The sequence below is a fragment of the Salvelinus fontinalis genome, chromosome 33 (genome assembly GCF_029448725.1).
Source record: "Salvelinus fontinalis isolate EN_2023a chromosome 33, ASM2944872v1, whole genome shotgun sequence".
Taxonomy (NCBI): Eukaryota; Metazoa; Chordata; class Actinopteri; order Salmoniformes; family Salmonidae; genus Salvelinus; species Salvelinus fontinalis.
In genome coordinates, this window is record NC_074697.1 from 5,877,179 (window position 1) to 5,887,178 (window position 10,000).

A 10,000-nucleotide genomic window follows, 5' to 3' on the forward strand; every position below is an offset into this window, starting at 1 on the left:
CGTGCTAGCTAACCAAAGAGGGAAATCATTCGTTCTGGAACCCAACTAAAGACTCTACTGGACATTGGACCCCGTTACAACATTCTGATGGAGTACCAAGAAAGATAAGACCCAATTTGGGATGCTTTTTCATATATATGTCGAACTGTTGAATGCTAACTCTGCTAACTATGCTAGGCTAGCGCTTGACTAGAATCAATGCTGCCTTATGCTAGCTTATGATGTTAGCTAATATAACGATATATTGTGTTTTCGCTGTAAAACACTTCAAAAATCGGAAATGTTGTCTGTATTCACAAGATATCTGTCTTTCATTAGTTATCCACCATATGTTTTTCTGAAATGTTTTATGAGGTGTAATTAGTAGCCGACGTTGGTGTATGTATTTTCTCTGGCTACTCCCGGCTGGATTCAGACTGTAGCTATGTATTAGCATTTTTGGGTAGCATCAATGTAAAACTGATTTATAGCTAAAATATGCACTTTTTATGAACAAAACATAGATTTATTGTGTAACATGTTATATGACTGTCATCTGAGGTCGTTTTTTCTGGGCTCTTTAGGTTGGGTTTAGTTTATTTCGGTTGGTTGTGCATGCTACTTCAATCATAATTCATACTTCATAATCATAATTCATACGTGTCTGTCCACTTTTGTATTTGGTGGTGAGCTAACATAAATATATGTGGTGTTTTCTCTGTAAAACATTTAAAAAATCGGACATGTTGGCTGGATTGACAAGATGTTTATCTTTCAAATGCTGTATTGGACTTGTTAATGTGTAAAAGTTAAATATTTTAAAAAAATAGATTTTGAATTTCGCGCCCTGCAGGGGTGTCATTTTCGGTCCGAGGTCGGGCTTGCACGCCAAACAGGTTAAACAAGGGTGTCAGTTGATATGATATAGAGCCTTTAAACAGGGGTGTCAGTTGATATGATATAGAGCCTTTAAACAGGGGTGTCAGTTGATATGATATAGAGCCTTTAAATAGGACAGGGGCGTCAGTTGATTTGATATAGAGCCTTTAAACAGGGGCGTCAGTTGATATAGAGCCTTTAAACAGGGGCGTCAGTTGATTTGATATAGAGCCTTTAAACAGGGGCGTCAGTTGATATAGAGCCTTTAAACAGGGGCGTCAGTTGTATTGATATAGAGCCTTTAAACAGGGGTGTCAGTTGATATGATATAGAGCCTTTAAACAGGGGCGTCAGTTGATTTGTCATAGAGCCTTTGAACAGGGGAGTCAGTTGATCTAGAGCCTTTAAACAGGGGCGTCAGTTGATTTGATATAGAGCCTTTAAACAGGGGCGTCAGTTAATATAGAGCCTTTAAACAAGGGCGTCAGTTGGCAGTTACCATACCCTAGTTAGCTCAAGACCCAAAATGTAACAGTAGGCTACAAAAAAGTAGACTATAATCATTCTAATCCCGATTAAAATGCAGCGGCTGTTTACTGTTATGGCTGGCTGGCTTTAAGACCATGCGGAGCATTGCTTGGAGAGAAGTTGCCAGCCTGCACGCCTTTCCCTCACTTTTAGAAATCAGAGACAGTGCCAGACAGTTTGTTTTAATTTTATGTCGGCATTTGAGATCGTCTTTGGAAGCCTTGCAGCTGTTTTATGCACCGTTTACTTTCACGTTGATGTTGGCATAGGAGGCGAGTCTGATAGGCTAGGGAAAGATACGCTTCCTCTGAAGTAAATTTGCCAAAATTAGCTATATAATTACTGGTGCCATTACAGAAATAAATACAACCATTCAGAATACTACTCCAGAGAGGATCATTAGCTTCTTTTAAATATGAGGTTTGCATTTTTTTAAGATTGCAATTTGGGCATCATGCAGAGCAAATAGCTAATTGTTGAGTTGCAGCGGTCAGTGAAAAACAGTTAAATAGGACTATCGCAATAATTCAAAATACAATCATAGTTAGAAAATTATTTTGAAAGCAAATGGCTACTGATGAAAAGAGAAGACAAAGAATAAAACTAATCTCTCTCTAGTTCTCAAAACATCTCCTAATTGGACAAACAGTTAGCCTATGCCGTTAGCACCAGCGGAGAGCACCGGCCATATCCAAGGCAGTGCGTTCATATTTACATATCATGATATTCTTCATCACTGAATCAGTGCCATTGTAACGTTTTTTGGGGGGACAATCATTTCCTCCTCCAGGCTGTGGACGTCATCCTGTACAATGTGTCTCCTCTTTTCGTAGGACTAGATTAGATGGTTGAAGAGGCCATTTTAGCATGTCAATCTTGGTGAGGCAAACTCAAAAACATATTTTTGATGCATGCCAGCAAAGCCACTACACAACACAACACTAAACAATACATGAACTGCACTATAACGGTGACAAATGGTGCCCACAAACTGTTAGAGCCTACATGAAGCTGTCCCAACAGCAGAGCTCTCCTTTCAGAACCATGGAGTGAATCCTTACCACTGCTACACCTGGCTATCAGCGGAGCGTTGTCTGGCAGCAAAACAGTTCATTCAGCCTCATTTACTGCCTTTTTTGAAAACCATAGCTGGTATGGTTGACTTGCTTCAAGAAATGCGTTTACTACCGAGTCCATGTGGTTTTGTGTAAGTTGATAAGAACCGCATTCGCTTCAATAGTAACGAACACTAAAATGAGTTCTGACTTTTAAACCATACACAAATATTATAAAATTTATGTTCAGTAATTTCATAATGTTTGACACTTAGCTTCAAGTAAACTCGCAAAATCAACTGGAATTACATGGCTCTATCACTGATCTTTTTGTTGAAAATGAATTTTTGAATGGGAAGAGACTGGCGTTCTCTGGATTTATGGTGCATTCAAGACAACTGGGAACTGAGAAAAACCCAAGGTTGAATCATGACGTCAGTGATCTTCAGGTCGGAGTTCTAGTAAGAGACCCGAGTTCCCGACTTGGAATTCCATGTTGGATGACCGTTCAAAAAGTATTTTCCCAGTCGGGGCTTGTTTTTTATGCTGGATTGACAGCATGACCAATGGATTGGATTGACAGCATTGACAGCATGACCAATGTTTTCATCCTTTCTGGCCAATTGTGATGCATGGGAATGTTTATCCTTTAAAGCTTGGAAAATAAAGCCTTTCAGACAGATATTTTAAATCCTTAAACCCAGACTATGACCATTCACACTTTCCACCAAATAGCAGGCAGGGGAAGTCAAATTGTGATTGCTTTGCAACTCTTGTAGTTAACCAATGATTCCTTCCGTAGCACTCATTACTGAATTTGCGATTTCCGACTTGTTGTGTAATGTTTATGTCAAATGGCCGATGAGCACCGATACGATTTATCTATAATTTATCTCATATGGATTGAAAAGGATTTTCTAGTAGATTGTCGACCTGATTCAAATCAAGTCAAACTTTATTTGCCACATGCGTCGGTAGACTTTACTGTGAAATGCTTTACTTACAAGCCCTTAACCAACTGTGCAATTCAAGAAGAAGAAAACATTTACCAAGTAGACTAAATTAAAAAGCAATAATAAAAAGTAACGAGGCTGTATACAGGGGGCAACGGTACAGTGTGTAGGGGTGCAGTGGTGCAGAGGTGCGGGCTAGTTGAGGTAATCTGACATGTAGTCTGGGGTGAAGTGACTATACATAGGTAACAAACAGCGAGTAGCAGCAGTTTACAAAAGGAGGGGGGTCAATGTAAATTGTCCGATGGCGATTTTATGAATTGCTCAGCAGTCTTATGGCTTGGGGGTAGAAGCTGTTGAGGAGCCTTTTGGTCCTAGACTTGGTGCTCCGGCACCGCTTGCCGTGCGGCAGCAGAGAAAACAGTCTATAACTTGGGTGATAGGAGTCTCTGACAATTTTATGGGCTTTCCTTTGATACCTCCTATTATATACGTCCTGGGCCGTTCGCACTTCTCTCTGTAGAGCCTTACGGTCAGATGCCGAGCAGTTGCCATACCAGGTGGTGATGCATCCGGTCAGGAGGCTCTCGAGGGTGCAGCTGTTGAACCTTTTGAGGATCTGGGGACCAATGCCAAATATTTCCAGTCTCCTGAGGGGGAAAAGGTTTTGTCGTGCCCTCTTAACGACTGTCTTGGTGTGTTTGAACAATGATAGTTCGTTGGTGATGTGGACACCAAGGAACTAGAAACTCTCAACCCGCTCCATTGCAGCCCTGTCGATGTTAATGTGGGCTTGTTGGGCCTGTCATTTCCTGTAGTCCACGATCAGCTCCTTTGTCTTGCTCACGTTGAGGGAGAGGTTGTTGTCCTGGCACCACACAGCCAGGTCTCTGACCTCCTCCCTATACGCCGTCTCATTGTTGTCGGTGATCAGACCTTCCAATGTTGTGTCATCAGCAAACTTAATGATGGTGTTGGAGTTTTGTTTGGCCACACAGTCGTGGCTGAACAGGGCATACAGGTGGGAACCAAGTACACACCCCTGATGGGATCAGCGTTGCCTACTCTTACCACCTGGGGGTCGGTCCATCAGGAAGTCCAGGGTCCAGTTGCAGAGGGAGGTGTTTAGTCCCATAGTCCTCAGCTTAGCGATGAGCTTCGTATGCGATATGGTGTTGAACGCTGAGCTGTAGTCAATGAACAGCATTCTCACATAGGTGTTCCTTTTGTCCAGGTGAGAAAGGGCAGTTTGAAGTGCGATGGAGATTGCATTACATTTACATTACATTTTAGTCATTTAGCAGACGTTCTTATCCAGAGCGACTTACAGTAGAGTGCATACATTTTATTACATTTTTTATTTTTTTTATTTTTTTACATTTCATTACATTTTACATACTGAGACAAGGATATCCCTACCGGCCAAACCCTCCCTAACCCGGACGACGCTATGCCAATTGTGCGTCGCCCCACGGACCTCCCGGTTGCGGCCGGCAGCGACAGAGCCTGGGCGCGAACCCAGCCCAGCCTGGGCGCGAACCCAGAAACTCTGGTGGCGCAGCTAGCACTGCGATGCAGTGCCCTAGACCACTGCGCCACCCGGGAGGCCGCATTCTACTCATTGCATCATCTGCGGATCTGTTTGGGCGGTATGCAAATTGGAGTGGGTCCATAGCCCTCACGTTGGTAGTCATGAAGTGCTTTGAAAGGCTGGTCATTGCTCACATCAACAGCATCTGACGTCATGATTCAACCTTAGGTGTCCGTGAGGATGTTGTTGATGTGAGCAATGACCAGGCTTTCAAAGCACTTCATGGCTACCAACGTGGGGGCTACGGGGCGGTAATCATTTTGGCAGGCTACCTTCGCTTCCTTAGGCACTGAGACTATGGTGGTCTGCTTGAAACTTGTAGGTATTACAGACTCAGTCAGGGAGAGGTTGAAAATGTCAGTGAATGCTTTGAGTACACGTCCTGGTAATCTGTCTGTCCCAGCAGCTTTGTGAATGTTTAAAGGTTTTGTTCACATCGGCTACCGAGAGCGTTATCACACAGTCATACAGAACAGCTGGTGCTCTCGTGCATGCTTCAGTGTTGCTTGCCTCGATGCGAGCCATTCATGACGATGACAGCTTGTCTACCTTGCTAGCTAAGATTTTGAAAGTATGATGTTGACATGATCAGTCCAATCAAAGCTACGGTAGATATAATGTTATTTGACTTAATTTTATCTGTGGCCAATGACTTTGAGCCTTCATGGATGGGCACTCCTTTTAGGTAAATCTATGACAGCACCCAAGGGTGTCTGAAAGGCCTAGCTCTCCCTACAGATTCTGTGGTGACATAGCGTCCCCATGAGTGACAGAGCACTGAGCCAATCAGGGAACAACCAGAGAAGATTACCAAAATCTACGTTCAGTATTTTCCGCTGTTTGCCCCTCCACCACAGAAAGCACTGAGCTAGGCTGAAACACCTACATTTTGGAGCTGCCTTACTCAATAAAAAAAAGAAAGAGATCAAGTTTGTATGCGACTTTACTTTAATTTGTTTTTTACATTGTTTCTAAACTGATATGTTTAGCTAAACAGGTGGGGCTCAAAACAGGCTCTGCCCCACCAGCCCTGAATGATGGGTCGCCGCTGGAGGACGGGTCGCCACTGGATGATTGACCTTCAAGACAAGGTCGTCCCTGATTAAACCTACTCTATGTCACTAAGCAATCGGGCATGCACTGTTCAGAACTGTCTTGTTTTGCTAACGGTGATTGAGTTATATTATTAGCCTAAATCATGACTATGCAATCTACTCATGACATTGGGAATAGGAACCTATCTTACATCATTCTGCAAATGTGATGATAGATGCAATGCCATCCTTTATTATACAGTTGAACAGTTATAAAGTTGAACATTTTATGGTGAAAACAATAGCTTCCCCTAACATGAAACTCATGCTGCCTATGGATGTCGGCATTTGAAGTCAGCCTTGTAGTAACTTGATAGCGTTCACCTTGGACTGCATGCACCGTTTCACAAGTAAATGAGTCCATTTATGAAGTGGTTGAGACGTGGTTGACAATGTACATGCTGTTCCACAGAGAAACCTGATAAAATGGCAGGTGGCATTTTTGTTGTTGCATTTTTTCTATTTTTTTTGCACTTTTTTTTTTTGTTGCTGTTTTTCAAATAAAATTTTTAAGTTTTGTGTAGAAATGAATTAAATTAACTTCAACTTCACAAAAATGTTTTTTTTTGATTACTTTCCCCTAAGAGTCTAGGCATACTCCCTTAAAAGACCTTCGCTTGAAAAACAAGAAAAAGAGGCAATAGTACTGTTTGTCCATCTTGAGACGCCGTAGCCAGTATACACTTCCTCAAAATAGTCCAAATTCATCTAAGATAACTCCAAAAACCTGTCATTAATTTTGACGTTTTTTTAGAGGAGATTTTTGTTGTTTTACATCTCACTAAGATGTTTGGTGGAGTATTTCTCTATGAAAAAATGTGCATGAAAATGAATCGTCTCTCACTGAACAACACCAAAGACTTTACTGAAGAATCCCTACTGTTGACCAATCACTGACGAAGGGACATAGACTTTGGCTACCGCTTGTCTCTAGAAAACATGTTGCGTGCCCGAACCGCCGAAAAAAACCTTACCGAAGTCCAAAACGAACAAAAACGGCAAAAAATATAACACAAACTCTTGCGAAGCATATGGACGCCTTAAGAAGATTGAAGGATGCATCAAAAACATTTGGTGTGTCGTCATAGTGGTCTCTAACTTGTGGTCAGAGTCGCTCAGTTGGAACAAACAATCTTTCTTCAATGCTGAATTGAATGCCATTGAGATAACAGAAACGGTGTCAAAATGTTTATTTTCTAAATGTAATTTAATCCAAGAAGTAATCGTTTGGTTCAGATTACAATATTTTAGCTGGTAACTTAATCAGTTACTCCATAACCCTACACACACACACACGCACGCACGCACGCACGCACACACAGGTGCACACTACTATGCACATACACACACTGACAACCCTGATTATATGTCTTGCTATGCAGCTCATAGCTCCCTTTGACAGCCTTTATAAATGCATGAAGCCTGTCACAACATTTCGACTTCTATTACACATAAATTGCTCGTAGAAGGTTTTATACTAAAGCTATTTGAAACCAAGCTGAGGCACCTTTTATGTTCCTCCCACTGTGTGACTATCACATTGAAATGGTGTCGTTTACTCCAGCGGGTGTTCAGTGGCCTTGTGATGGGTGTCGTCGTTCCGACATTTCCTCTCCTTTTGGAATATGCGTTTATCTCTAGCGTGGCCAAATACAAAGTTCCGTTCACCTTTCCCAGTAAACAGACGTCACACCACAACAAACCTTTAGGAATTAATGTATTCGATTGGCAAGAGACCAAAAGAGAGCGGGCTTATTTTTGTATGAATCTGTTTCTTCTGTGTGTAAATGCAGGTATTTTATATTTTGAGTGAATGTGTGTGTGTGTGTGTGTGTGTGTGTGTGTGTGTGTGTGTGTGTGTGTGTGTGTGTGTGTGTGTGTGTGTGTGTGTGTGTGTGTGTGTGTGTGTGTGTGTGTGTGTGTGTGTGTGTGTGTGTGTGTGTGTGTGTGTGAAAGAATCACATTAATCATTTATCTCTAGCAGCTGAAGACAAACAAAGCTGATTCATCCACCAAGCAACTTGCTCTCACTGTCTCGCTGCAACTAACAAGGCAATTGACTGTCCAATATGAGCACCATTTTCAGCCTCTTGTTCCCTTAGTGTTAAACACTGAAATAATCAACAACCTGTCCTGTAGCTGCTCGTTCAACCCCTCCATCCCTCCATCACTCGCTCTCTCCCTCCGTCTCTGCTCATGCTCATTTAATACATCCAAATTGGATTTCGTAATGCCCCCTGTGAGCGGTGGCTCGGCTGTCTCAACCACATCGCTTCAACAGCTTGTTGTTGTGTTTGTTTTATGTGTGTTCGATTTGTAACAGAAATCTGCAGCGAGATAAAAAAATATACCCACGTAACCTTCACACTGTATTGTCCTTAGCCCCGGGCTATTCTGGCCCTGGGCTGAGTTAGCCTGTGTTCACCAAGCATTTGTTGGCCCTGGGCTAAGGATTCATACTTGTATTCCAAAGCCCTGGGCTAAGGATTCATATTTGTATTCCAAAGCCCTGGGCTAAGGATTCCTACTTGTATTCCAAAGCCCTGGGCTAAGGATTCATACTTGTATTCCAAAGCCCTGGGCTAAGGATTCATACTTGTATTCCAAAGCCCTGGGCTAAGGATTCATACTTGTATTCCAAAGCCCTGGGCTAAGGATTCATACTTGTATTCCAAAGCCCTGGGCTAAGGATTCATACTTGTATTCCGAAGCCCTGGGCTAAGGATTCATACTTGTATTCCAAAGCCCTGGGCTAAGGATTCATACTTGTATTCCAAAGCCCTGGGCTAAGGATTCATACTTGTATTCCAAAGCCCTGGGCTAAGGATTCATACTTGTATTCCAAAGCCCTGGGCTAAGGATTCATACTTGTATTCCAAAGCCCTGGGCTAAGGATTCATACTTGTATTCCAAAGCCCTGGGCTAAGGATTCATACTTGTATTCCAAAGCCCTGGGCTAAGGATTCATACTTGTATTCCAAAGCCCTGGGCTAAGGATTCATACTTGTATTCCAAAGCCCTGGGCTAAGGATTCATACTTGTATTCCAAAGCCCTGGGCTAAGGATTCATACTTGTATTCCAAAGCCCTGGGCTAAGGATTCATACTTGTATTCCAAAGCCCTGGGCTAAGGATTCATACTTGTATTCCAAAGCCCTGGGCTAAGGATTCATACTTGTATTCCAAAGCCCTGGGCTAATGGACAAACACAACATGTAACAAACAATCTCTGCCACGCGACCAAATGGTGATAGCACATTTATTAACAGGTTATTTCCACTTGTTTCTACTAGCCTTGCATTTGATTTCCAACTGTGAAGGTTTGCATATTGCTGTCTTCCTGTCTGACCTCTGAAACAAGGTTTCGTTTTGACAATCTGATCTAAAATGGGTCGGTAATGAACTGCACTGTGAAGAGGTTGGTGAGCATCTTTCAGGAACTTCATTTGTTATTTCTTTACTGAAAACCATGCGTCATTTAAGTTGTGAACTGTAAACAAACGAGAAATCAACTTTTCTGATCCAGGCGAAATCACCCAACACTATTATTGTCATGATTATATCCAATTAGGTTAAGGTAAATAAAAAGCTATGACAACAGTCGGTTTGTAATTTCAGTTGGCAAAGTGAGAAGACGTTCGCCAGCCTGCATAGCAACATGTTTTTGTTAGGCATTGCAACCGATGTGGTTGCAAGGATGTCAGATTGAAGTTTTTTTGTTCTCAGATGGAAGGATGAAATAGTATTAACAGGCTATTTTGGCACCCTGTTTCTGGGGCTAACCCTGGTACACAGCAGGGCCTGCTAGCCCAGGGCTAAGGAGGCTCTTGCTGCTTTTTTACTATGTGAATTGGCTCCTGCCTGATATATGTAAAGTCTTCAATGCTGAATTGAATGTCATTGAGAAAACAGAGATTAAAAG